The sequence below is a fragment of the Vipera berus genome, assembly GCF_964194415.1.
Source record: "Vipera berus genome assembly, chromosome: 1".
NCBI classification, from domain to species: domain Eukaryota; kingdom Metazoa; phylum Chordata; class Lepidosauria; order Squamata; family Viperidae; genus Vipera; species Vipera berus.
This window is the reverse complement of record NC_138202.1, coordinates 271,464,997-271,490,080: the sequence shown is the minus strand read 5'-3', so window position 1 is coordinate 271,490,080 and position 25,084 is coordinate 271,464,997. Positions and strand designations below refer to the sequence as shown.

Here is a 25,084-nt window from a genome sequence, read left to right as displayed (position 1 = left end):
CTGTTTTGTCTAACAAACAAGACTATCAAGCACTTTTTAATGATTGAATCAGTTGGTCTATGTTAAATATTATATCTTTAAAGCAAGCAATTGCCATTCATGTATTTGCAAAACTTATATAACTCGCTCTACATTTACATACTTTGTTATGTACAAACAACTTCATCAAATTAAGAACTAATCAAAACATCAAACCCAACTGAGAACAAGGAAGACTATTTAAATACAGAAGCATTCTGTTCCTGTTCTGCAGGCCCTCAATAGAATATTGCTTTATAGAAGCCATTCATAATGACTCCATCTGCATTTGAGTGGATCATTTGAGCTACAAAAAAGTCACAGTTTACTCACATGAGCAGCATATAAAGAGTCAGATAAATTGTCCCTGAAATGTCCCGTGTCATGAAAAAGTTCAAGATCTCCTTTGCAAATGCTGGGCTCCCACATGTAGAGCAAGCAAGCAATTAAAAAGACTTTGATCATGACTGTGGCACTTTTATTATTTACACAATGCCAACAATGCCTTACTGTTATGCTAGGAGCTACTCTGGTGCAGTGGTCAAAGCAACTAGAAACTGGGTGTCCCCTTAAGAATGAAGCCCGCTGAATGAATTTAGGCCACTCATTTTCTCTCAATCCGATCCATTAGAGGATTGTTGTTGTTGGAATATTGGAAGTGGGAACATTATGTTCTCCGCCTTGAGCTACACAAAATAAGGTTGCATTTAAATATAATTAATAAATTTAGATCTCATATCTTGGATGTCCACTGACAGTCCCAGAATGGCTGACAGTCAAAAGCACAACAAATTGTTACATTGCTAAAGGTAAAGGTTCCCCCGCACATGCATGCTAGTCGTTTCCAACTCTAGGGGCTGGTGCTCATCTCCGTTTCAAAGTCGAAGAGCCAGCGCTTGTCTGAGGACGTCTCCGTGGTCATGTGGCCGGCATGACTAGACGCCAAAGGCGCACGGAACGCTGTTACCTTCCCACCGTAGTGGTCCCTATTTTTCTACTTGCATTTTTACGTGCTTTCAAACTGCTAGGTTGGCAGAAGCTGGGACGAGTAACAGGCACTCACTCTGTTACGCGACACTCGGGATTACATTGCTAACATAAAACAATTAGTCCCATTCTATGAGGGCTTGGTTTGCAAAGTAGAAGCAAAAGTTTCAACAAGGAATCCTTTTGTGATCACCTGAGTTTTCAAGCCAGGGGAGACTCCTATGTATGGAAGAAAGAACCCAATCTTCATCTATTTTTTTTCCCTTGAAGTCTCACTCCCTTTTATGGGAAGGGAAGAGCTGATCAATGAAACTGTCTCCCCAAGCTTTTCTTAACAAATGCATACAGCGCCACTAGTAAAATCATGCCACTCCCGCTTTAGACACAGATTAAAATTCTTACAATTGATGCCCTGGAACAAAAACCCGTCCATGCACAACTTTAGCACTACGTGTTTAATGGAATTCCAGTGAAGGGGAAACATTCAGTCCTGCACGCTGATTAGCATTCTGATGTGGTACAACCCAAGCATATGACCTCTGTGAGAAGCTAGCTTCAGTAATAGAAAGGATTTTAAGACAACTAGGTCCCAAAGTAAAAGTTTAACAAACCATTGGGTATCTTTGGTTAATAAAGAAACAACAGACAGAGGTTAATGGGGCTCCTGATATTGACTATGAATGTTTAATTGGTATCATAAAAGTTAGCTTCAGGACAGCAGTGGGAAGGATTTTGTATGGAATGTCTCTCTCTCGGCACCATTTAATTTAGAATACAGTTCAGTTTACATTGTCTGTGCCACACGCAATCAGCAATTAAGGCTCAATAAGTCAAGTGTGACATGAGAAAGGAAAGAGTCTGTTTTCCCCATGGCTGAATGGATGCCCAACAGCATTTCAGGTCCCTGCAAATCAAGCCATATTAGCAACCAGGTCTAATTTTTAGACATTTAAAATTGCAAACTGTGTATTAGCCAAGCTCTCACTTAATATATTTGTCATTTCTAATACTGCCCATTCTGGGCAGGCTGCCTTGGAAGAATCAAGGCTATTCTGAACAGGTCAGCAGCTTGGAAAGATTAAGGAAGAAAATATTCTGCAAACTAACTCCTTACAAATTCCAGTGTTTACTCAGGAAGGGAAACCCAGCCTTTTATCATGAAATACTGCTGTGATATTGAGCCCATGCCAGGTTTGTTACATCTAAAAACCTTGAATGTGGAACTAGGCAATTGACAAGCACATTTAAAAATCTAAAATTAATTACAGTCAGGCATAAGACAACATACAAATCACCATAAATACCCACAACTCTTGGAAACAAACAAAATTGCTCCAGGTTATCATTTGTAGCCCTGCAAAAAAAAGAAAGAACATTCACGGGATCCAATCAGAGAAATTCTTCAAGAGTCCTTAAGAATTTAAAGAATTCCATTTCCACCACCCGCCCATTTAACACAATAGGCCAAACCCCATACTAAAACATAAACCATTTCAAAAGTAGACTGAGTAAAAGGTAGTGGATGCCTGTTAAATGAAATAAGACAAATGTCTAATTTGGTGTGGCATTTTCTTCCCATTTCCAAAGACCAAGCAAGTAGTATCCTGGCACTGCCCTGCAATTTCTAAAAAAAAATCCAACTATTTATTTCTTAAGAAATGCATTGCTCTGTCCAAACCTCCAAATCTGCCTCAGTATCAATTTGCAAATGGATGCAGCAAATGAACTATCACAACAACAGCTTATCAAATGGGCTGAGAAGTCCTTCCTGGGTTCCTTCAAGAAATCTAAGACCCTGTCATATTCTTCACAAGAGGGGTAAGTAACCTAAGGCAAAATCTGGATTTCTGTTGTTTTTCGTTTCCCCAAAGCCTTCCCCGTTTTAAAATTCTCACAGAAATGAATGGGACAGCATAAATCTACACTGGCTCTAGAGCTGAAGTAATCTGATGCTAAGTTGGAATGTCCTACCCAAGGATCCGTAAGCCCTCCCAACTTTTACCTTGGCTGATTTTCCAACCCTGAGAAGAATTAAACATGAATGTTTCATGGAAAAAGACAGGAAAGGAACATCCAGCTGATATTTCCTTCTCCAGTCAGCTGTTTCACATTCCCTTTTTCAATCCTCAAAGGGAAAGTGTTCCTTCTTAAGAACCATAGGATTGTAATTTTAATGTATTAGTCTGCTAAGACTCGCAAAAGGCAGATTTGTTTAGTAATTGGTCCCAGGTAACAATTGCCAGAAAGGAGGAGAAATCCTTTCAGTATGTTCAGGCCACAGGCATTCTCCAGTGGTAAAGCTATTGTCTGCAAGGAGTATAAATCCCTCCATTCGCCACCCTCCAGTCAGAGCTGAAGAAGCTTCTTGGATAAGAAGCGAAATGACTTCCAAGGAAAACAAAAAGCACCTTTGGGACAACCATTATCTGGATGACTGAGAATGTCTACAGATATCTATTATCCTAATGCTGCATCATGCTAAATCTCTTATTCTGGAAATCCAGACATGAGACTTTACACACAAATACCAGGTGATCTGCCACTCTTGTAAGATTTTGAGCATTTATCAGAATTCTGTCTGAGAAACAAAAAAATAACTATCACTCTCTGTAGTGAACAAAACTGTGGCCAATTTTTTTTAAATGTCGTATTTCATTTTTGAAAAGTTTAGAGTTCAAGAAATATCCAAGTTTATGTTACTATAAATCCATTACCATGTAGTAAAACTTCGTAACCCTTTCTATGGGAGGATAAGAACATAACATTAATTCTGATGTAGAGTATTAAAATAAAGATCCAGCTGATCCAGCATATTCCCAGCAATGGCTCAAGGTTCCTTTGCCAAATGCTTATATCCTGTGGATGAAATCAAGTATGTACTGTATCTTCTAATAGTGAAGTCCATGTGCAGAAGAAAAAATGAAGTACTGCACAGCTCACCCAAACCACCAAAATCTGCTGGGAGGAAGGTTGGGAGACTTCTTTGATTGATATTTGTAACATGAGGGATTGGGGCTACAAGTGGGAGGAAAGGGATACAATAGAGATTTCTACTCCACAAACAACATTCATCCAATTTGTTCATATATCGTATTTATCCAAAATAAAGTAAACCAGCAGAAAAAGTCTATCATGTTTCCTTCATTGACTCTCTCCACTTTTACCCAAAACAGCACAACTATGAATGTAAGATAGCCCTTCTCCAAACAAGGAAGAGAGTAGACAGAAAACAAAACTATTAACTGAGACATAAATCCTGTACAATGTTCCATTTTTCTGCCTTGGCCATCTAAGACTGCCAATTCCAGATGAAATTATTTCCCTCTTCAAGAAACTTCTTTATGTAATCTGTTTGTGTGTGTGTGTGTGTGTGTGTGTGTGTACACAACACATGCATATATATGCATGCATGTGCCAGAGATTACACTACAAAGAATGGCACATTTCTAAAATTCATTCCCCGCCTACATAAATTCCCTTTCTCAGATACAAACTATTTACACACACATATTATCCACCATCTTCTAACACAAACAGCACAAAGGAGTACATAGGAAAATATAGCAGAAAACGACAGCTGTCCTGGAGAAGGAAGGAAAAAAGAGATGGATAAAAGAGGATGAATAAAACCTGAGGGAACTGAAGAAATGGTGCAGGGATGTAGAGAAGAAATAATCTTGTTAGGTGTTAGAAAATTCAGCAGATGAAGCCCCTCTCATCCTACAGGTGATCTTCAAGGCCTTTCATACTTTTCAGCAGTGATGTTTGTAGACATTTGCACCCATCTGCCTCCTTTCAGCCACAGATGACCATCACCTGTTTTCACAAGTACGTCTTCCAACTAGATATATATGGCTCATCAGTTATTAAAAAAATCTGGGTTCAGGAGGAAATGAAATAACTTGGAACTATATCATAAATTTATGGAAAAAAAATTGTTAAAACTGAAACCGACATAGGGTAGGTGATTGAGATGTACAAAATTATGTATGGTGTCAATAAAGCGGACAAGAAAAAGTTATTTCCACCTAAGCGGATACAAATGTTTTGGAGACAATTCACAAGAATTCTCATTTGTCAGCTATTAGGTCTCATGCAACACCTTAGCTTTTAGACCAGACATCATATGACTGAAGAACCATCATGTGACTGAAGAACCATCATTGAAACCAGCTGACTCTTCACTAATGCCTTGCTGTATACATGGCATACTGCACAATCATGTGAATGAATTATTAACTTCTAATTTACATTTCTGTCTTCAGAACCAGAATGGTAAACTACAGGGACAGAAAACTCAAAGAGTCCCATGATCCATTTAGACACTGAGTTTCACTCACCTATGTCAAGTAACAGAAATAAGCATCCAAGGATATGATTCAGAGGATGAATGGTAGCTAGTCAGTCTAGGATGACCGGCACCTGCTATACCGATTACAATTCTAAACCTCAATGGTTCTAAACTTTGCCAAGACCTGTGACATGGTTGTCAAAGGCCACCAATAAAAACCAGAATTAGGCATCAAGGCATCCACTTAGTAACTCCAACTCTTCAAAAGCTAATTCAAAAATACTTCATGCTAATTTTTGAAAATGCTCAAAACTTGTTGGAGGATGAGGCAAACCAGGATCATGGCCCAGCATCCATCCAAGATTATAAAATATTACCAACTCTTGGAACGAACACTATTATCTTTACTGGTGAAAAATTTCAAGATTAATGTATTAACACTGCGTTCAGGCAACACATTAAGTGTGGCTTCTGGTTACCTAAGAATATACCAAGAAATAGCACAGGTACAAACCATCTGTCCATGACATGTTTCAGGCGGCTGTGCTGCTGAATGTGAAGTGACAGCCTCTTCTGAACAAAATACAAAGTCATCACAACATGTTCAAACAAACCATATTAAATCTATTCAGTAAAGGATAAGAAATATACTCAGGGATTTAGAAAATAAGTCCTTTGAGTAGAGGAATAAGGAACTGGAAATTTTTGGAGGGATAAGAGAAAGAAGGATAAGACAAGCACCTGTAAGGAATGTCACACACACACACACACACACAAATGATAAATACCTGCTCTTTATCAATCCAGAGTGCTAGTCATGAAATAATGAATCCAAGTTTCAAAAAGGAAGATTCTTTACTGCAACTACTGAATTGAAACAGTAAGTCACATTTGACAGTGAAACCAATTATTCAGACAACTGGGGAGGAGGAGAGACACTTCATTGGTTATCTTCACTCAAAAGCTGGGGAACAAGTTGTTGATATTTACATTTGTATTCCTGCATGAAGCAGGGGGCTGAATTCAGTGGTTAAACGGCTCCTTCCAACAAGCCACAACAGGTGATTTTTCAGCTCCCAGATTCATTTGTGGGTAAGCCACAAGTTAGCATTGTCATGTCAATCAAAAGCACCTTTAGAGATTTTAACATAAAGAAATAGATATCAGACAGATAGATATTTAAACAATATAAAGTCTCATTTCAGATCTGGGCAGCAATGAAACCATAGTTATATTACTGGCCCATGAATCATGCAAAGACATATGCAGAGCCTGTAACATTTTTGTTGTTGTTCAACAACCCTTACTGATATATTACAAATAACCAAACAACTAATAATCATCTTTAGCCTAACCTTACCTACTTTCATTATGCTTTTATTTAAATTTATATTGGATATATTTATGCTTTACAATACCTAGTATTTATAGACAATTGAATTATTTCTATGTTACAGGTAATACTTTAAAACGAAGCTCTTATTTCTTAAAGCTTAGAATACATTTTTGACAAAAGCCTATTAGATTATGGAAAAATGTAAATTGTAATTACAGGCTCACCTATTATTAAGTTAGAATTAAAGAAAAGTCCATCTATCTTGTTTCACCACTGAACACTTTATTGTGGAAATACAATTATAACGCATTATTTATAATGAAAATCAGAAAGTTAGTGAAGTTCATTCTGTTCTGCAGGAGTTAATTATGAAATTATCCACTGACACGGGAAATAACTTTATGTATGATTGACTTGCGAGGCCAGTGTGTTGTGCAATTAGCTCACATGGCAACAAGACGCTCAGCCAATCTCAATGTATACATGGTTGTACTTTGACAATAAAGGTTCATTCATTCATATGACTCAAAAAGTAACCAGCAATGTTTTAAAAGGTGATACTGATGACTAGGGAATCCAACTGCAGACACAAATATAAAAGACAATTAAAGCAATACAATATATTTGCCCTGGGCATGTGAGCCTGAATATTACATGTCCATGACTTGGGAATGAACAAAGTGGCTGCCGGCTGGAATATATGTTTGATTCATATTTTTAGCTTTATTATTATTTTTAATGTTCTAGATAGCCAGAGCCATTCTGAGGACTGAGCATACAATTAATAAATTGCACACACACATAATTGATTTATTTATCAAAATATATCCCAAGTTATATTCTTTTGTTCCCAAGTTTTGTTTTGTTTTAATTTGTTTTCATTTTTGTTTTGGTTTTATTTTTCCCCAAAATTGGAGGGGGGGGTGTTAGTTTGCCTTATAGCTTTATTTATTGAATAAAAAATACAGTATATACAAAATAAATATGCATAAACAAATTGTTGCGGGTACCACTTTGAAAGCTGGTTTAGCAAGGGGAGGCATTTAATAGCAAAATTAACTTGGGCACTACACCTAAAAAAATGACATATAAGTTACTTTTATGAGTGGGTTGTTGTTGTTGTTAGCTGCAAAGTCGTGTCCGACCCACCGTGACCCTATGGACAATGTTCCTCCAGGCCTTCCAGTCCTCTACCATCTTCTGGAGTCCATTTAAGCTCACGCCTACTGCTTCAGTGACTCCATCCAGCCACCTCATTCTCTGTCGTCCCCTTCTTCTATTGCCCTCAATCTTTCCCAGCATTAGGCTCTTCTCCAGTGAGTCCTTCCTTCTCATTAGGTGGCCAGCAATGGTGGGTAGCAATGGTGAATGAGAAGGTTGAAATGGAGATTCTTACATGCTGCCCGTAGAAAAATGTGAGTCTGGCTGAAAACTATTATTTTACTCAGAACATAAGTCAAAGAACAAACACAGCACTTACACACAAAGTATAATCTGTTGACTGAACTGTCATCCTAGTCTTTAACCCTTGATGTATGGATTAACAATTCAACTACAGGTAATCCTTAAGTTATGACTATAATAGAGCCTGCTGGTTATGGTCCTAATGTTGTTTCTATTTCCATTTCATAATCTGGAAATCATTGTACTGTATAGCTTTCCAAGAACGCATACACTACATATGCTCAGTGCTGAAGGTCAATGGTAGAGCTTCTGATTCACATGCACAAAACCCCAAAATTAATTCCGGTCGCCTCCAAGTAGGACTGGAAAAAATGCCTGCCGGAAACCTAGTAAGTCAGATGGTGTTGACAGAATTAATTTAGATGGATCAATAGTGTAATGATGCAAGGCAGAATATTATATGACAGGCACTGGCAGAAAATTTAATGATCTAAAACAGAAATGGAGAGTTTTTTCTACAATTCTTCCAAATACTGTCATACTGTCTGCAAATTGTGGGGGTTGTAGCTCAACTCATTTGGAAGGCACCAGCATGGACATGGCATTCATGTTTTCTAACTTCCTCTCCACTTTGTTACAGAAAGGAAGTATCAAGAAGTAATTGCTAAATAAAACAGAACTACTAGGCTAGTTCAGAAGTTCAGTTTTGATCTGCTAAACCCATAAGTGGAAAGGCAGAAAGCAACGAGCCCAAATGCTCTCCCCTTTCCTTCTTCTTTTCATTCCATACTTATCTTGTATCATGGAAAAACCCAATGAAAAAGACAAGAGAAGCAACACAAAACAATAATTCTTACTTTAAGATTCAGAGGTTTATTTTGCTAATAATTTGGAACATAGCAAACATAATAACACAAAATCACTTACATTAGTAACCCATTGCAATGAGGTCCAATGACATAGCAGTTCCAGTAAGGACAGCTCTAGGCCAATGGCAAATCAGTCAGGTCTAGTCCCAACTCTTTATACCCTTTCCCGTCCTAAGACTGTAGACAGATGGTCAGCAATCTTACACTTTCTGCTGTCTTTCAGCTGACCCTCTGCTGACCCTCACCTTTCACATATACCCGTGTACATTGGAACCTGCATCCATCAGCTACTTTCAGTTCCCTATTTCTTACTTAAGGACTTTAGTCCTTATTATTTATTTATTTATTTATTTATTATTGGGACTTATATGCCGCCCTATCTCCCGAAGGACTCAGGGCGGCTAACAACAATAAAACACAATAATACAAATGTTAAAAAAATTAAACTAACAAGCCCCAGTGATAAAATATTAAAAACATTTAAAAAAAAACCCCTATCGTCAGTCCAGGTCAGCCTGATGGAAAAGAAATGTTTTGAGGTTGCGACGAAAGGACCAGAGATCCGGGACCATCCGGAGCTCAAGGGGAAGCTGATTCCACAGGGCAGGCGCTCCCACAGAGAAGGCCCTCCCCCTGGGGGTCGCCAGCCGACATTGTCTAGCCGACGGCACCCTGAGGAGGCCCTCCCTGTGTGAGTGCACCGGGCGATGGGAAGTCGTTCCTGGCAGCAGACGGTCCTGCAAATATCCCGGGCCTAAGCCATGTAGGGCTTTATAGGTAAGAACCAGCACCTTAAATCTCACCCGGAGGGCAACTGGTAACCAATGCAGCTCACGCAGGAGGGGTATAATATGGGAGTATCGGGATACTCCCATCACAACCCGTGCAGCCGCATTCTGCACCAGCTGGAGCCTCCGGGTGGTCTTCAAGAGCAGCCCCATGTAGACAGCATTGCAGTAATCTATACGGGAGGTAACGAGCGCATGAGTGACCGTACGTAAAGCATCTCGGTCCAGATAGGGGCGCAACTGGCGCACCAGGCGAACCTGGGCAAAAGCCCCCCTGGCCACAACTCCTATATGATCTTCAAAACTGAGTCGCGTATCCAGGAGGACGCCTAAGTTGCGCGCCCTATCAACGGGAGGTAACACCTCTCCTCCCATAACCAAAGATGGAACCTCTTAGACTAAACAAGATGCCGGTACGTAGAGCCACTCAGTCTTGGCCGGGTTGAGCTGGAGCCTGTGCTTCCCCATCCAGATTCGTACTGCTTCCAGGCAGCGGGACATCACGTCGAGGGCATCACTGGGTTGGTTCGGGGTGGAGATGAAAAGCTGGGTATCATCAGCATATTGATGATACCTCACCCCGAAACCACGGATGATCTCGCCCAGTGGCTTCATATAGATGTTGAACAGGAGGGGAGAGAGGACCGACCCCTGGGGCACCCCACAACTAAGGGGCCGCGGGGTTGACCTCTGCCCTCCTGCCAACAACATCTGCGAATGGCCCGAGAGGTAGGAGGAGAACCACCATAAAACGGTGCCTCCCACTCCCAACCCCCCAAGATGTCACAGCAAGATACCATGGTCGATGTTCTCAAAAGCCGCTGAGAGATCTAATAGGACCAGGACAGAGGAATAACCTCTATCCCGGGCCCGCCAGAGATCATCCACCAGCGCGACCAATGCCGTCTCCGTGCTGTACCCGGGCCTGAAACCCAATTGGTACAGATCCAGATACTCCGTTTCCTCCAGGACCAAAGGGAGCTGCCGTGCCACCACGCTCTCAACAACCTTCACAAGAAAGCGAAGGTTGGAGACAGGACGAAAGCTATTTAAAATAGCTGGATCCAAGGCAGGTTTCTTGAGGAGGGGCCTCACCACCGCCTCCTTCAAGGCGGCAGGGAAGCACCCCTCACTCAAGGAAGCATTAATAACTGCCAGGAGCCAGCCTCATGTAACCTCCCGAGCCGCATAAACCAGCCAGGAGGGACACGGGTCCAAAAGACACGCGGCAGCACTTAATCTCCCCATGATCCTGTCCACTTCATCCGGAGTCACAGGATCAAACTCCTCCCAAATATTATCGGCCAAACCCGTCGCTTCCCCCTCGTCAGATACTGCCCAGTCGGAGTCCAGACCAGCCCGAATCTGAGCGATTTTATCCAGCAGATGCTGACTCCTCGGCCCGTCCATGCAAGGGGTCCTCCCCCGTCCCGATTTAAAAGGAACGGGTAACCCTAAACAGGGCGGCTGGGCAGTTATCTGCGGACGCAATGAGGGCGGCGAAGTGAGCACGCTTCGCCGCCTCCATTGCCACAAGGTGAGATCTAGTAAAAGATCTTAACTGTGTTCGGTCAGATTTGGACCGACTGGACCTCCAAATGCTCTCTAGGCCCCTCCTCCGGTGCTTCATCTCCAGCAGGTCCACAGAGAACCAAGGGGCCAACCGGGACCTGCGCCGGGTCAGAGGCCGCAAAGGCACAACGTGGTCAAGGGCCTCTGAAGCAGCCCGTTGCCAGGCGTCAACTAAGGTCTCAACCGGGCTGTGGGAAAGGGAGGCAGGAATCAGTCCAAGCGCCGTCTGGAACCTATCCGGGTCCATCAGGCGCCTGGGATGGAACCACCTGGTCGGCTCTGCCACCCAGCAGCGGGAGGTGGCATAACGGAGGCCCAGCTGCAGGAGATAATGGTCTGTCCATGAAAGGGGTTGAGAGATTGGAGAAACCCCACCCAGACCATTAAGCCACTGCCCAGAGATAAAAATAAGGTCGGGCATGTTTCCCCCCTCATGAGTCGGACCCTGAATAATCTGGGTCAGGTCCATGGCCATCATGGAAGCCATGAACTCTCGGGCCACCCCTGACGCACCCCCCAGGGAGGGCAGGTTAAAATCCCCCAGAACCATAAGTCTGGGAAACTCAATCGCCAACCCCGATAGAGCGTCGAGCAGCCCAGGCAGGGCCGTTGCCACGCAGCTGGGAGAAAGGTACACAAGTAACAGGCCCAACTGACCCCCAGGGCCCCACCTCAGGAGGAGGGACTCACATCCGTCTATCTGAGGGGCAGTGGCCTCCCGCGGACAAAGGGTCTCCTTAATAACAACTGCCACCCCACCGCCCCTACCCTGAGCCCGAGGCTGGTGAAGCACATGGAAACCTGGTGGGCATAACTCAATCAAAGGGACTCCTCCCTTTGGGCCCAACCAAGTTTCCGTAATGCATGCCAGGTCTTCACCTTCCTCCTCGATCAGATCCCACAGACCTGGCATTCAAATATTTATGTTCTAAATATATTTGAAACAAGCAAGCTTAGCAAAATCATATTAAGTAAAGTACAATTCCAAACTGCAAAATTAAGTATAGCACAGACTTTGGTTCAATACTTTTTCCATGAGGCCTGATTTAGTTCATCTGGGCCTAAACCTTGAATTGAAAAAAAAGCCAATATTTTCGTTTTCCACACCTGGTTAAGCTCAAGGTTTGGGCATAATGGGACATTGTGGTTAATGACAGCTAATGTTATTAAAACAGAACAGCACTCAATATACCATTTTGCTGAGAGCTGCTTGACTGGCACACTGTGAGACAGAGAAGAAATAAACACCCAGATCTATCAGGGATATTCTCCTTAGAACAGTGAATTACAGATGTTTTACAGAGAAGTTGTCAAATAGTCATGCTTTTTAATTTACTGCCTGTTGACTTTCACTGGGCCAAATCTATCTAATCATGCAGAGAAAATCTGCATAAGAGAGAAGTGAAGAATGTTCCAATTCAATTTTCCCACACCAGATAAAGGTGATTTCCTGCTTCCAAAAATGTCCCTAAAGAATCCAAGGTGATACGTATGACCAGGGAACAACCTGGAAAAATAAACACTGGAACAGATCTGCACTAAAAACAAGAGAGATCCAAATGTTCTTTAATTCTGCTCCTCCAAAAATCTGAACAGAAGCAAAGTGCAGTATCAAATATCCATTATCCACCAGCTGCTAACAAAGTAAGAATAGCACAATATGTTGTCAATGGGCTACATCAGAAGACCATTTGGAAGTTTTAAAAAGGCAAAGATGTGACTATGAAGTGGACTGCCACATTCTGAGGCAAACAAACCATTCAGCCATAAGGTTTCTGACCGAGGAACAAGCTTTATTGCTTTCTGGTCCTCCAGAGTTGCTTATTTATAAGTGCTTAATTGGATAGCTTTGAAGAATAACTGCTGAGTAAGAATAATGCCATTTCAAAGGCCTGAATGCAAATATGACTGAAACTGGAATGTTTTATGCAAAGGAGATGAAAACATAATAGAATTTCCATTCTGAACATTTTTTTAATTTCATTTCTGCAGTCTTCTATCCATGGATAGTATATTTTCCCATTACAAACACCACAAAAAATAAAATATGAAGAATACTACAGTATTGATAGATACTATGTGGTTCAAGGATTCTTATGCAATAAATAAAGTGGTCTTAGCTTAATAAATCAAAACCTTTTTAAAAGTTACAATGTAACTATCAGAGTTTCAGTGTATGCAATTTGAAACAATTCTGGTTTTGCATCCAAATTGGAAGATGGGGGGAGGGGGGTTAAACCAAAGATTCTTGCGTTCGTACATAAATAGGAATGTAGATTCTAAAGCAAGTACTTTCCCAAACATGCAAAGGACATGATAAAAGAGATTAAACAAGATGAATGCACAATCCCACCTCAAACCAAAAACCATTATCCAAGCTTGCTATTGTCAGTGCAAAGTCATTATCTGAAATATGCAGCCTTTACATAGTTTCTCTCCATACAAAAATACCTATTTCAGTTTTAAGAACATGCAGATTTCAATACCACTGGACCCATTCTTCTGTTACAAAAAAACACCTTATCCCAGGTGTGGGCATCTATGGGCCCTTTATGACCTGTGGACTTGGCTGGCTCAGGAATTCTGGGAGTTGAAGTCCACAGGTTATAAGGAGCCATAGTTGCCCATTCCTGCCTTATCCCAAGGTATAAGGAAGAAACCATTTCAAAAATGAGGTCTATACATTGTTGCCCTTTCCCTCATATTCCTCATATCGCAAGTTATTTATTTGGTCGAGTACTTGTTGACTTAATATTCCAAAAAGCTGACGTTCATTATTAGTATGTTTTATTTACTTGTTTCTTGCCACCTTATATTTATACTGTATCAAACTATTACTTCGCTTAGCTCAATGGTTTTTCCTTTTTTTCAGAATCAGAATAGAGCTGGAAGGGACCTTGGAGGTCTTCTAGTCCAGCCCGCTGCTCAAGCAGGAGACTCTATGCCATTTCAGACAAGTTAAACAGCTCTGCTTTCTCTCTACTACCTGTTACTACCTTGCCACCGTCTCTCTTTAGTGGACCAACTGTTTCCTTAACTTTTTTTTTTGTTATTTATATGTTGAAAGAAACTTTATTATCTTTGACTTTTGTTGCAAGTCTTTGTTCATTCTGAGCCTTTGCTTTCCTGACTTCATCTTTGCAGATTCAGGCTTTCTGCTGATATTCTGCTTTAGTTATGTTTTTTCAGTTTATCAGGGAAATCTTTGTGCAACCATGCTGGTTTCTTCTTGGATTTCTTATTTTTCCTTTTTAGTGGTATTGTGTTGGACTGGGCTTTTATGATTATATTTGTCAGTGTTTTCCATACTTCTTGAGTTTAAGATTTTTATCCATGAAATTTTGCTTAGGCTTGTTAAAATCAGCTCTCTTAAAGTTTAAGACACTGGTTGGATTATATTCTATTGCTTGTGTTTGCATTATATTGAATTCCAATGACATGGTCACCTTGACCCAAGGTTCCAGCAACTTCATCTTCCTCTATCACGTCTTCTATTATTAGTATTCTTCTCTATTATTTTTCTTGTCTCTTTTTTTTTCTGCAATGGTTCCAAGCAATTTCTCTCCTCATTAACAACAAATTTCAATAAAGGGAAATAAAAGTACCCTTATGATTTTCATGTATCTTAGAATTATATTAATGCAGCTACCTGATATTGTAAAAGAAAAATAAATAAATGATGAAATAAAAATAAAATAAAAATAAAAGTGCCTCTATGTTTATGCTTGAATCCTAAAAGTTGGTTTGTTTCCAAGTCTCATAAAAGACACATGTTAGGCCACAGACACACACAAAAAGAGGGGAGAGTAGTTATGTGCAACAATGATCAAGCTAGCAATATTGGAAAGTTAGAATCTGACTCACTTTTCCTGCTCGTGGACAAAGAAGTCTTGTTTTGAATGTAACCATCAAAGCAATATCTAACGTTATACTTACCAAGTCTAAGAAAACAATAACTTGAAAGAAAAGGTATTCAGAATTCCTGCTTTCATAAAGCTTGCCATGCATCCTACAACTCAGCAAGAAACCATTACTGACTCCAGCGGGGCACACAGTAAACAACACTGTAGTACGCAATCTTTTAAGTCTATATAATCAAACTGGGGTGGAGGGAGGCAAAACTTCACAAAAGAAAATACTACCGACCAATTGTACATTTTGACAGAAGAATTATACCTAGGCATTTTAACAGACCACACGGACTTCAATATAAAAATAAGTAACAAAGTTGCATCACAAAGGCAAGTGTTTATGGTTGACTTATGTCAGAAGGAAGCGAGGATTAGAAATCTCAAAGCAAAGCTATAACAGGGAATGGTCATAGAAAGACACATGTGGATCTGATTCACATATCACCCTAATCCTTAATGTGATCTGTTTGCTTAAGGTGTTAGCTGAATCTCGACAACTGTGACCTACCAAAGAAATTGTAACTTTGAATGGTATGTGAACTGCAATTAGAGCCAACTAGTTTGGTTCAACTCAAAAAATGCACAATATTGCATGACAGGCTATCCTGATGCTCCCTCTGAAGTGGGGCTTCTAAACTAAGCATTGAGCGACTAGAACATCATCTTTTTAAACTCTGAGAAAGCTTATTTGTGGTCCTTTGGCTTTTTTGCATATAAAAATGATGCTAGAGGCTATCATTTTGCTTTGCAGCAGGCAGATTTCCTATTCCTTTTTAGTTAAAATAAAAGTTTTTTAAAAATCGGGAGGGATAAGGGAGTCTAGCAATGTCATCAGGAAATGTGAACAAACGTATTTGTGCCCACAAAGCCGAGGATCCAATTTCTTAACTAAACCCATGTGTGCCCACACTTGGGAGCAGTTGTTTAAAACGAGGACATATGCTTACAGTAGTTTAATGGTTTCTGGCATTTCATGCTAATATTCAATTATTCAGGATGAGATGAAGGAAACATTTCCTATCTTAATTCCAATATACAGTATATGGTTTTTTTTATTAAAAAGTTTTAACATACAATTTTCCCTTTAAAAATCCCCCCTCCCCCTCCCTTCTCCCTCCCCCCCTACCTCTCCCCCCTCCCCCCTCCCCCCCCGACTTCCCAGAGCTAAATACAAGGTATATAAAAAAAAAATCATAAACAACCATATACTAACATCCATAAACTCTAAAATCCATCACTCTCTAGCTTATATAGGATAATATATATATATATATTAAATATATATAAAAAAACAAAAATAGAAAAAGAAGAAAAGAAAGAAGACTTATTCAAATGCTACATGAAACTTCTTAACCCTATAAATCCATTTTCTCCATTCCATAATATAACGTTCTTGCAAAAAATCTTAGGCCAAAATCTACACCATCTCTGCCAGGTCAAAAATCTTTGAAGTCACTCTCCTATAATCGGCAGTTCCTCTTTCTTCCATTACTAAGCTATCAAAAATCTTGCTGCCGTAATTAAATTTCACATAATTAGTGTCCACAACCGTAACGTCCGTAATTATCCCCAACAAAAAAAAAACAAAAACAAAAAATTTGCGAACAAAACTTTATCCTTTACTTAAAAATCTTCTACATATTCCACCAAATTTTTATCCAAAAAGCCTTGATCTTTTTACAAGTCCACCATACATGAAAATATGTAACATCTTCATCTCCACATCTCCAACATTTTGGCTGATAGTCCAGATACATACTTGCAAACTTTTTAGGATCTAAATGCCATCTATAAAGCATTTTATAAAAGTTCTCTCTTTACGTTCCTAACCCAAATCTTTTCCCACGTGTCCATTGCGATAACTTCCTAGATATTCGTTGTGGAAGTTCCATAGACTTCTGCTGGTCTTGCTCTTTTATTATTTTCTTTTTGATCGTTTTAAAGCAGCACGCGTCACCCTCCGCTCTCCAGGATCATCCAAAGAAATTGTAGCTTGATCTCCTCCAGCACCATTCTCCTCTGTCTGTCCATCCTCAGTCTCTTGATGTTCTCCTTCTCCAGATCCCTTTACAGCTTCCAGAAGTGATAATGAGGTTGCTTTTAAAACGTTATTATAAAAATCTCGCGCCTGCATCACAGTAATCAGACGGTACCTTTTACCTTCATACATCACCATCAACCCAACTGGAATCTCCCATCTGAACCTTATATCTCGTTGCTTGAGCTCTTGCACGAGGAATATAAAATCCTTCCTTCTCCTTAAAATCTTTGGAGGAATTTCTTTTAAAACCAAAACTTCTTGATCAGCAATCACCACTTTAGAATCATAGGCAACTTGTATAACTTCATCTCTAATTTCCCTCTTAGTAAAATAAACCACCACATCTCTAGGCAGCTTTCTCTGTCTTGAAATCCATGAATTCACACGAAACACTTTATCCATACCTCCCTTTATTTCAGATGCTGGCTGATTCAATACCACTTCCAGAGCCTCAGAAATCAGCTGCTTTAGATCTTCCTTAATATTCTCTTTTAAACCTCTAATTCTAACAGCAAACTGCATCTGGTAATATTGAGCAAGACTCAATTCTCTGTCCATTTTGTCTCTTAAATCTTCATTCTCCAGTACTTTTGCTTCTAATATGGCATTCTTTTGAGTCAAATCTTCCACTTTTTCCTCCAATTCTTCCACACATTCAGCCACTTTATACACTGAGGACAAAATGTCTACCTTCATCACCCTGAACTTCTGTTCCATCCTCTCTTCCATTCTCTCCTCCAATTTCTCCAATTTCGCCTCCATCTGTGCAAATTTATCACCCATTGATTCCAGAATTACCTGGGCATGTTTTTCAAGAGCATCTTGTAAATCCTTTGATGTCAATACATCAGGAAGATGCAACGCCTGCAATGATGATTGTTGTACCGGAGAAGTTCCAGCACTCCGAAGAGTTTTTGAGGGAGGTTTAGCCGCCATCTTTTCCACTTGTGACGCACTTTCACTTTAAGTTTAAAAAGTCCATCAAGCTAGAGAGTAGAATATAATAATCCTCTTCACCTTTTCCTCTTGTACCGCTCTGCCTGCTCCTTTTATTCCATAGTCCTTCCTTCAGGCAGGGGTGGTCGCAGACGCCTGGCTCTGCTCCATGAAGTCCGGAGCAGAGACGCTGACCAGCTGGGAGCCACCCAGGCTACGGGGGAGTTCAATCCTTCAGCCGCCCAAGCTACAAGCTCTGGCGGCCCCGGAGAACTCAACCCCTACCTGGGGCCTCACCCCCTCCTCTTCTCCCGAGGAGGGGGCTTCAAATTCGCCCGAACAGCTGATCGGCGCTGTTTCGGGCGAAAATCACTCAGCTGAGCCGCGGGCAGCCCGGGAAGGCTGTCTCCGGCGCCGCGCAGCCACCGGAAGTCCAGTATATGTTTTAAATAGGTTCAGAAGCCTTAACATTAAAAATAAAAGTATGGGGGCATATATAGGTTCACCTATCAGTTTATTAAGGGACGTGGTGGCTCAGTGGGTTAGGACGTTGAGCTTGTCAATCAGAAGGTCGGCAGTTTGGCGGGTCGAATCCCGAGTGCCACGTAACAGAGGGAGCGCCTGTTATTCGTCCCAGCTTCTGCCAACCTAGCAGTTCGAAAGCATGTAAAAATGCAAGTAGAAAAATACGGACCACTACGGTGGGAAGGTAACAGCGTTCCATGCACCTTTGGCGTCTACTCATGCCGGCCACATGACCACAGAGACGTCCTCGAACAAGCGCTGGCTCTTCGGCTTTGAAATGGAGATGAGCACCGGCCCCTAGAGATGGAAACGACTACCACGCATGTGCAGGGGAACCTTTACCTTTTATCAGTTTATTTCATGGTTTATTTAACTGTGGCTTACTGGGCGTATTACAATTATCAGGTTTCACACATAAGCCTAAACAAATTATACAATAGGTTTGCACCATGTGAGAGTCCCATCCAATATGGGCATGCTGCCCACATGTGTTAAAGCAGGGCTCTTCAAACTTGGCCCTTTTATGACTTGTGGACTTCCAACTCCCAGAATTCCTCAGCCAACTTGCCTGGCTGAGGAATTCTGGGAGCTGAAGTCCACAAGTCATAAAAGGGCCACGTTTGAAGACCTCTGTGTTAAAGAAAAAGAAGAGCACAGAAACCAGACCCAATGTTAGATTGAACAACCTCTTGCTCATTATAGCAGCCAAACCTTCCTCAGTATCCTGGACCAGACCTGGAATAGTTGCAGGGACAGGACGTGGTTTTTTTTTTTTTGTCAATAGCATCCATACAGCTGATGCAAGAGCCCTATCCTATTAACTCTGGTATATCTTGGCTGTGCTAGAAGAGTTGGTTAGGACCTGGATGGGAGATTTTCTAGAGCTACAGGGAAGACTGAGAAATTAAACAAAAAATTACCCCCAAAGGTGACAAAAGATAAATTCTTTCTGTACTGTTGCTAGGAAAGTTCCATGGATATGCTCTGAAGACACCTAAAGTGAAACTTGACTGAAAGATGATTTTACATAGAAAACGTTCATTTCTCCTTCCCAAATGACCTATATTCACTCCAAATATTATAGATCCAACTTAGACATATGTTAGCCTTCCCAGGAGAACAGACAGGCAACACAACTAGATGGACTACTTTGCTTTATAGAAAGGCTACAGATTGACAGAATCTTGTAAGTTTAACAATACAAATCACCTGCTGTCTCTTTTACAGTCTGGTATTTTAGGGAGATTTCTTTTTTTAGTTTTTTTTCCCTCTGCCCATTAGGCAGCTCTAGGCTAAGGCATCTTTCATCTGATTGCTCCCTAGGCAGCATCTCTTCCGCAGTGTCCCAAGGTCATTCCAACTGACCACTGCAACATACAAACAGCATGTAGACGAAATGACAGCCTGAAATAAAGAGGCTTGATTATACTCTACACAACTGAGAAATTCTGTCTGCAGGCTCTACTGAAATTCCATTACAAAGAATCCAAGCAATATGCAATTGATTGCCATTTGACATGGCTAACACTGCATAAATTCCCAGCCCTAGGCATGCAGCTGCCAAAAGTATGTCTTGTTCAGAAGAGTAAAATGTATGAACAGCATGACATATAAAAAGCACAATCAATCCTATCAGAATTTTCCTTAAAATAAAAAAGGAGTGTTAATATAAATGCATAACTAAGAGTGGATAGAGGAAGGAGGAACAAATAAAAAGAACGAACTAATGAATCGTAACTTATTATCAGCACAGTATAATTTTCTGTTACTATTCAAAGCTTAGTTCTGGGAAATATGTTCTTAACTGGTGTATTTAACCAAAACATAAAAAAATGTATAAAAAAGGAAGGCATACTATCAGTTTATGAGAATGCAACTCTGTGATGCAAGAATTGTAAACGTTTGTGCTGTTTATTATGGAAGAGGGTTCTGACATGAATGTACTGGCTTAAGGAAGATCACAGATTTCTCCTTTGACCTTGGATGCAGCTACTTCCTCTTTTCTGGTGTTGAGGCAAAATGGCAGCCTTCGCTCACCATGGCATAATTCAGATATGTGTATTTCCACCTCCAGAATTCTCAACAATGCCTTGATAGCTTGCGCATTCTGGGGAATTTCACACATGTAGGGGGAGGCCAAAGATGCAGTACGGTATGGTATGCTACTGCTCAGAATTAATAGTTTCTTTCATGTAAAAAAAATATTATAAAGACATCACAGTCTAGCAGAGAGCCTGCAGTGGAATGCAATCTAAGCAAAATGAGAGAAAGGAATGTTCTTTTTGATTAGATGCCTCTTAAGACAGCTAGCAATTCCTTGATCTGCCTTTTGTCTGATCAAGAACACCTCTGCCTAATACTGATTAGGTATCAATTAGTAATAGCTAGAAAAAGAAACGTTCATTCTAAAAACTATTTCAGAGCCTGATGGTTTCCATCCTGTTAAGACTTTATTCAAAAGAGAACTGTAATGTCTTGATTAACCAAATATGATGATTGATCAATGTCAAGGCTACCTATAATGGCAGACCTTGCTGCAGAAGATGCTCTGTTGATACTTTCAAGAATGTTCAATATATTTCAAAGACTGTCAGAAGGGTGATAATTCAATGGAACAGTTTCCATTTTGAAGCATTAACAACCCAGTGTTAACTCTTGAGCTTTAGAGTTGGGAAAAACTCACCAAAACATCAAAACAGATGCTGCCACTGCAAATGAGCTTAGAACACCAGGATGTGACTTTCTATAAGGGCATTTCTAATGTTCTTATTCCTGAGCAATCATACAAAATAATCAAATTTAGACAAAAGTTTGATTATTTTGTTACTAAAAAGATTCATCAGATGGTACTAAAAAGATTCATCAGAGCAAGAAATAGACATGAATGTTAAATCACAGTCATATACTATGCTGTAGTTTTCCTCCTGAAAAAAATTCCTGAGAATACCCATGAAACAACTATATTTATCTGAAGATCAGCTTCACTTTTCCCACACATTAGATGTTTTTCCTAATGGTTCTTCCCATTTAATAAATCTAAATCATTGATTTGACACATACTTTTCTTATTAAGAGAGGTTCGAACAATAAGCATCAGAAACTGGAGAGCCCATGGTGTTCTCTGAGCTTGGTTGCTTACTTACTCTACTGGAAGCATCATAAAGCTAGCTTTCAACTAGCTTTTAGACCATGGGTGTCAAACTCAACTGCCTCATGTGATGTATTGTGACATTTTTCGCCTCTGCAGAGCCGGGGTAGGCGTGGTTCGGGGGTAGGCGTGGTTCGCACGTGATGTATCCAGCCCATGGGCTGCCAGTTTGACACCTCTGTTTTAGACCATGAAGACATAATTTTCTCACTTGCTTCTGCTGAACCGTCTTTACACTGTGCTACTTGGGGTCAAAACACACACCTGATATAAATTTACCTTGCTGGCAAGCTTTCCACTTTTGCATATCTTTTTTAAAATGTTTTTTATATGTATTCATTGGAATAGAGAGATAGGGATCACAATGGCCAGAAAACAAGTTTTAAGCCTCCACACCACTCTGGCTCTGGTCTTGCTTGCTTTAAACATTATCCAAATTTAATAACATAAAATATTAGCTTCAGAATAGCAACTTAGCTTTGAATGAGAAGAATTTCAACTATCCATTGGAACACTATAGCTCCTAGAACCAACAATCACAAAATGGCAGACAAGAGGAATAGGAAACTCTTGCTCCATGTTGCCACCTTGTAGCTATCTGGATTTTTGTAGCCCACAGTTATGTAGCTCAGGGGTCTCCAACCCCCGGTCCATGAACTGGCACCGGTCCACGGCATGCCAAAAACAGATCCACGGAACCGGTCCCTGGTGCCCAAAAGGTTGGAGGCCTCTGATGCAGCTGTGCCAGAATACACTAGAATTGTAGCAAAATACATAACAAAAGTGCATTTGATTGTTGATGATGTCACTAAGTCATAATACTGAGATTTCAAAGAGACTATTACTGTTTAGGTTTTGCTTGAAAAATAATAATTGTAAATATCATGATTTGGTTCCAAAAACAGAGAAGAAAATCATTTTCACTCTGCAGTTTTCTTGGCTCCTTCTCCCACTTCAGCCCCTGCATTCCTAAAAAGCCATTTATAAAAGTCAAGGGACCATCTGTATTTTATAAGACTGCTCTCCAGAAGAGAAAGGACTTTTTATTGCTACACATATTTGATTTCAAGCCAGTATTTCTTTTGGTGAGCAACATTAGTTTTATGACAGAGCTACCATTTTTCTCCCCCCAAAATTGCTTGTTTGATTCACGATGTATCTAATTTAAAAGGTCAGAAATCAGTTAAAAGGAGAACCAACAATCTGGAAAGCTGCTGAAAGCAGAACAGACAATACTGGCCTAGCTGGATCCATAACCTAGCCTGGTTTAAGAAATATTCTCTGCTGACCCACCTCTAGTTAAATATTTGCTGGAGGCCCCAGTTAGTTCCAGGGATCACTACTATGACAACAGGAAGCTTTGCAGTCATCAATTATTCAAGTTAACAGATACAATTACTCTGTAATTCTTGTACATAATCCATTAATTTATCGCCTTCTCCAGATATGCTTCATTGAAATTCCCTCTGGAATTATGAGAACTGTAGTCAACATATATGAAAATGCTAGACATTCTGCAGATGTGCAGATCATAACTGCCCGAATTCCCTAGTTAACATGCTCATTGTTGAGAATTCTGAGAGTTGAAATTTGTGCATCTGAGTCTTCAGAAAATTTGCACAAATGTACAACTTAGAAAAAAAATTATTAAATCAGCCAGGTTTTTTACATGCACTGCAATTTATCAAGGAGAATTATTAAGTAAAAACTAGACATTGAATCACTTCTATATAACAATGTTGAATATCAAGCAAATATATTTCTAGGTAGGAATTCACATATCTATTTCTTATGTTTAGCCCTCTCACACACACACACAGATGTTGGCACAAGAAGGTGGAATAAAGTTCAAATATACAAAAATATATTTTGACAACAGGTTTTTAACTTGTTGCCTGGTATACTATAAAGTATGGCGACTTCTCCATCAAGAAATTCTTCTACTAATACAGCCAGGAGCACCAAAGTGCTTCCGGATTGAAAGGATTGAACACTGATGTCACCATTGCCTGTGGGGACCCAGTTGGGGACTCTTTTCACATCCCCATGAACTTGGCCAACAAAGTGGTACCCATTTATCTACATGTGGTAGCCTGCTTTCAAACTGCTGGGTCAGCAGGAGCTGGAGCATGTGACAGGAGCTCATCCTGTCCTGTGGCAGCAACTGGGTCTCAAACGTGAGCCTGCCAATCATCAGCCCAGCATCCTAAACTCATGAGCCACCGCGCTTCCTAAGAACCGCGCTTCCTAAGAAATACTGCTGAAGGGTCTGTTCATTCTCAAGTATATAAACTAATAAATAAACTGAGGACAGGACAATCTACAAAGTAGATAGAGTCACCTGATGGCAAGATACAGAATATAAATGTTATAAATAAATAAGATAGGCAAACGTATTTTGATTTTAGTAAACAGAGTTTAACACTTCCCTTCTGGTTAAATCAGTTGCAATGATAGAACTTTACACACATCTACTTGGTATTTAAACTATTTCAGTCAGTAGGAGTACTTTGTAGTAAGGTCTTATTGGATTTAGCTCAACTATACCATAACAAAGATCTGAAATATAAAGCTAAGATTTTTAATTATCAAGTTATAAGGAGAGGACATTCACAGAAAACATGCCTAGTAGAATTACTTTTTAAGAATCAAAAAGCATTTTATCGAAAACCACATTTTTGCATTATCTCAGACTGATTCCTGCATGGTGAAAGATTACACCTGAACTCTTTCAATTTAAGCAATTCCACCTTGTTAACATAGTTTGAGAAACCTTTAGCAAGAAACCTCCATTTCCAAAATGTGCACAAAACCTTCCTCCCCACTCACTGCTACAGTTCTGGTTTTGAAATAAGGCAATATGTTAGCCATGAAATTGCCCCTGCAGATTTATGCAACCTTTACTCTCATTAGTATATTTAAAGCTATTAAATGCACACAGTACATTTTCCAGGCCTCAAACAGCAAATGCTGCTAGATAATTCCATAAAGTCATACTGGACGTATGGCACTTTATAAAACCCAATGCAGTTGGAATATGGAGTGGGGAGGAGATTAAATAAACAGACTTGACTTACACCACAGAAAAGCAGAGGCCTGTAATTATTATTATTAGATTACAATTGCCTCTTGAAGTAGCGATTCAAGTCCCTAACAAGGTTATGACAAGCAGATGAATCAGAAAGGAATGAGAAGGACAAACTGCACGTTACACAATAACATGGTCCCCCCCCACTTTTTTTTGTTAAAACCACAGGT

At 40.2% G+C, this 25,084-nt stretch overlaps 1 protein-coding gene across 4 annotated transcripts in view; it reads right to left on the bottom strand.

The window, feature by feature from the left end:
* Positions 1 to 25,084, bottom strand: part of UTRN (utrophin) — a gene marked incomplete at its 3' end in the record, with an annotated part of 377,026 nt that overhangs the window by 348,172 nt on the left and 3,770 nt on the right. The window lies entirely within an intron of this gene.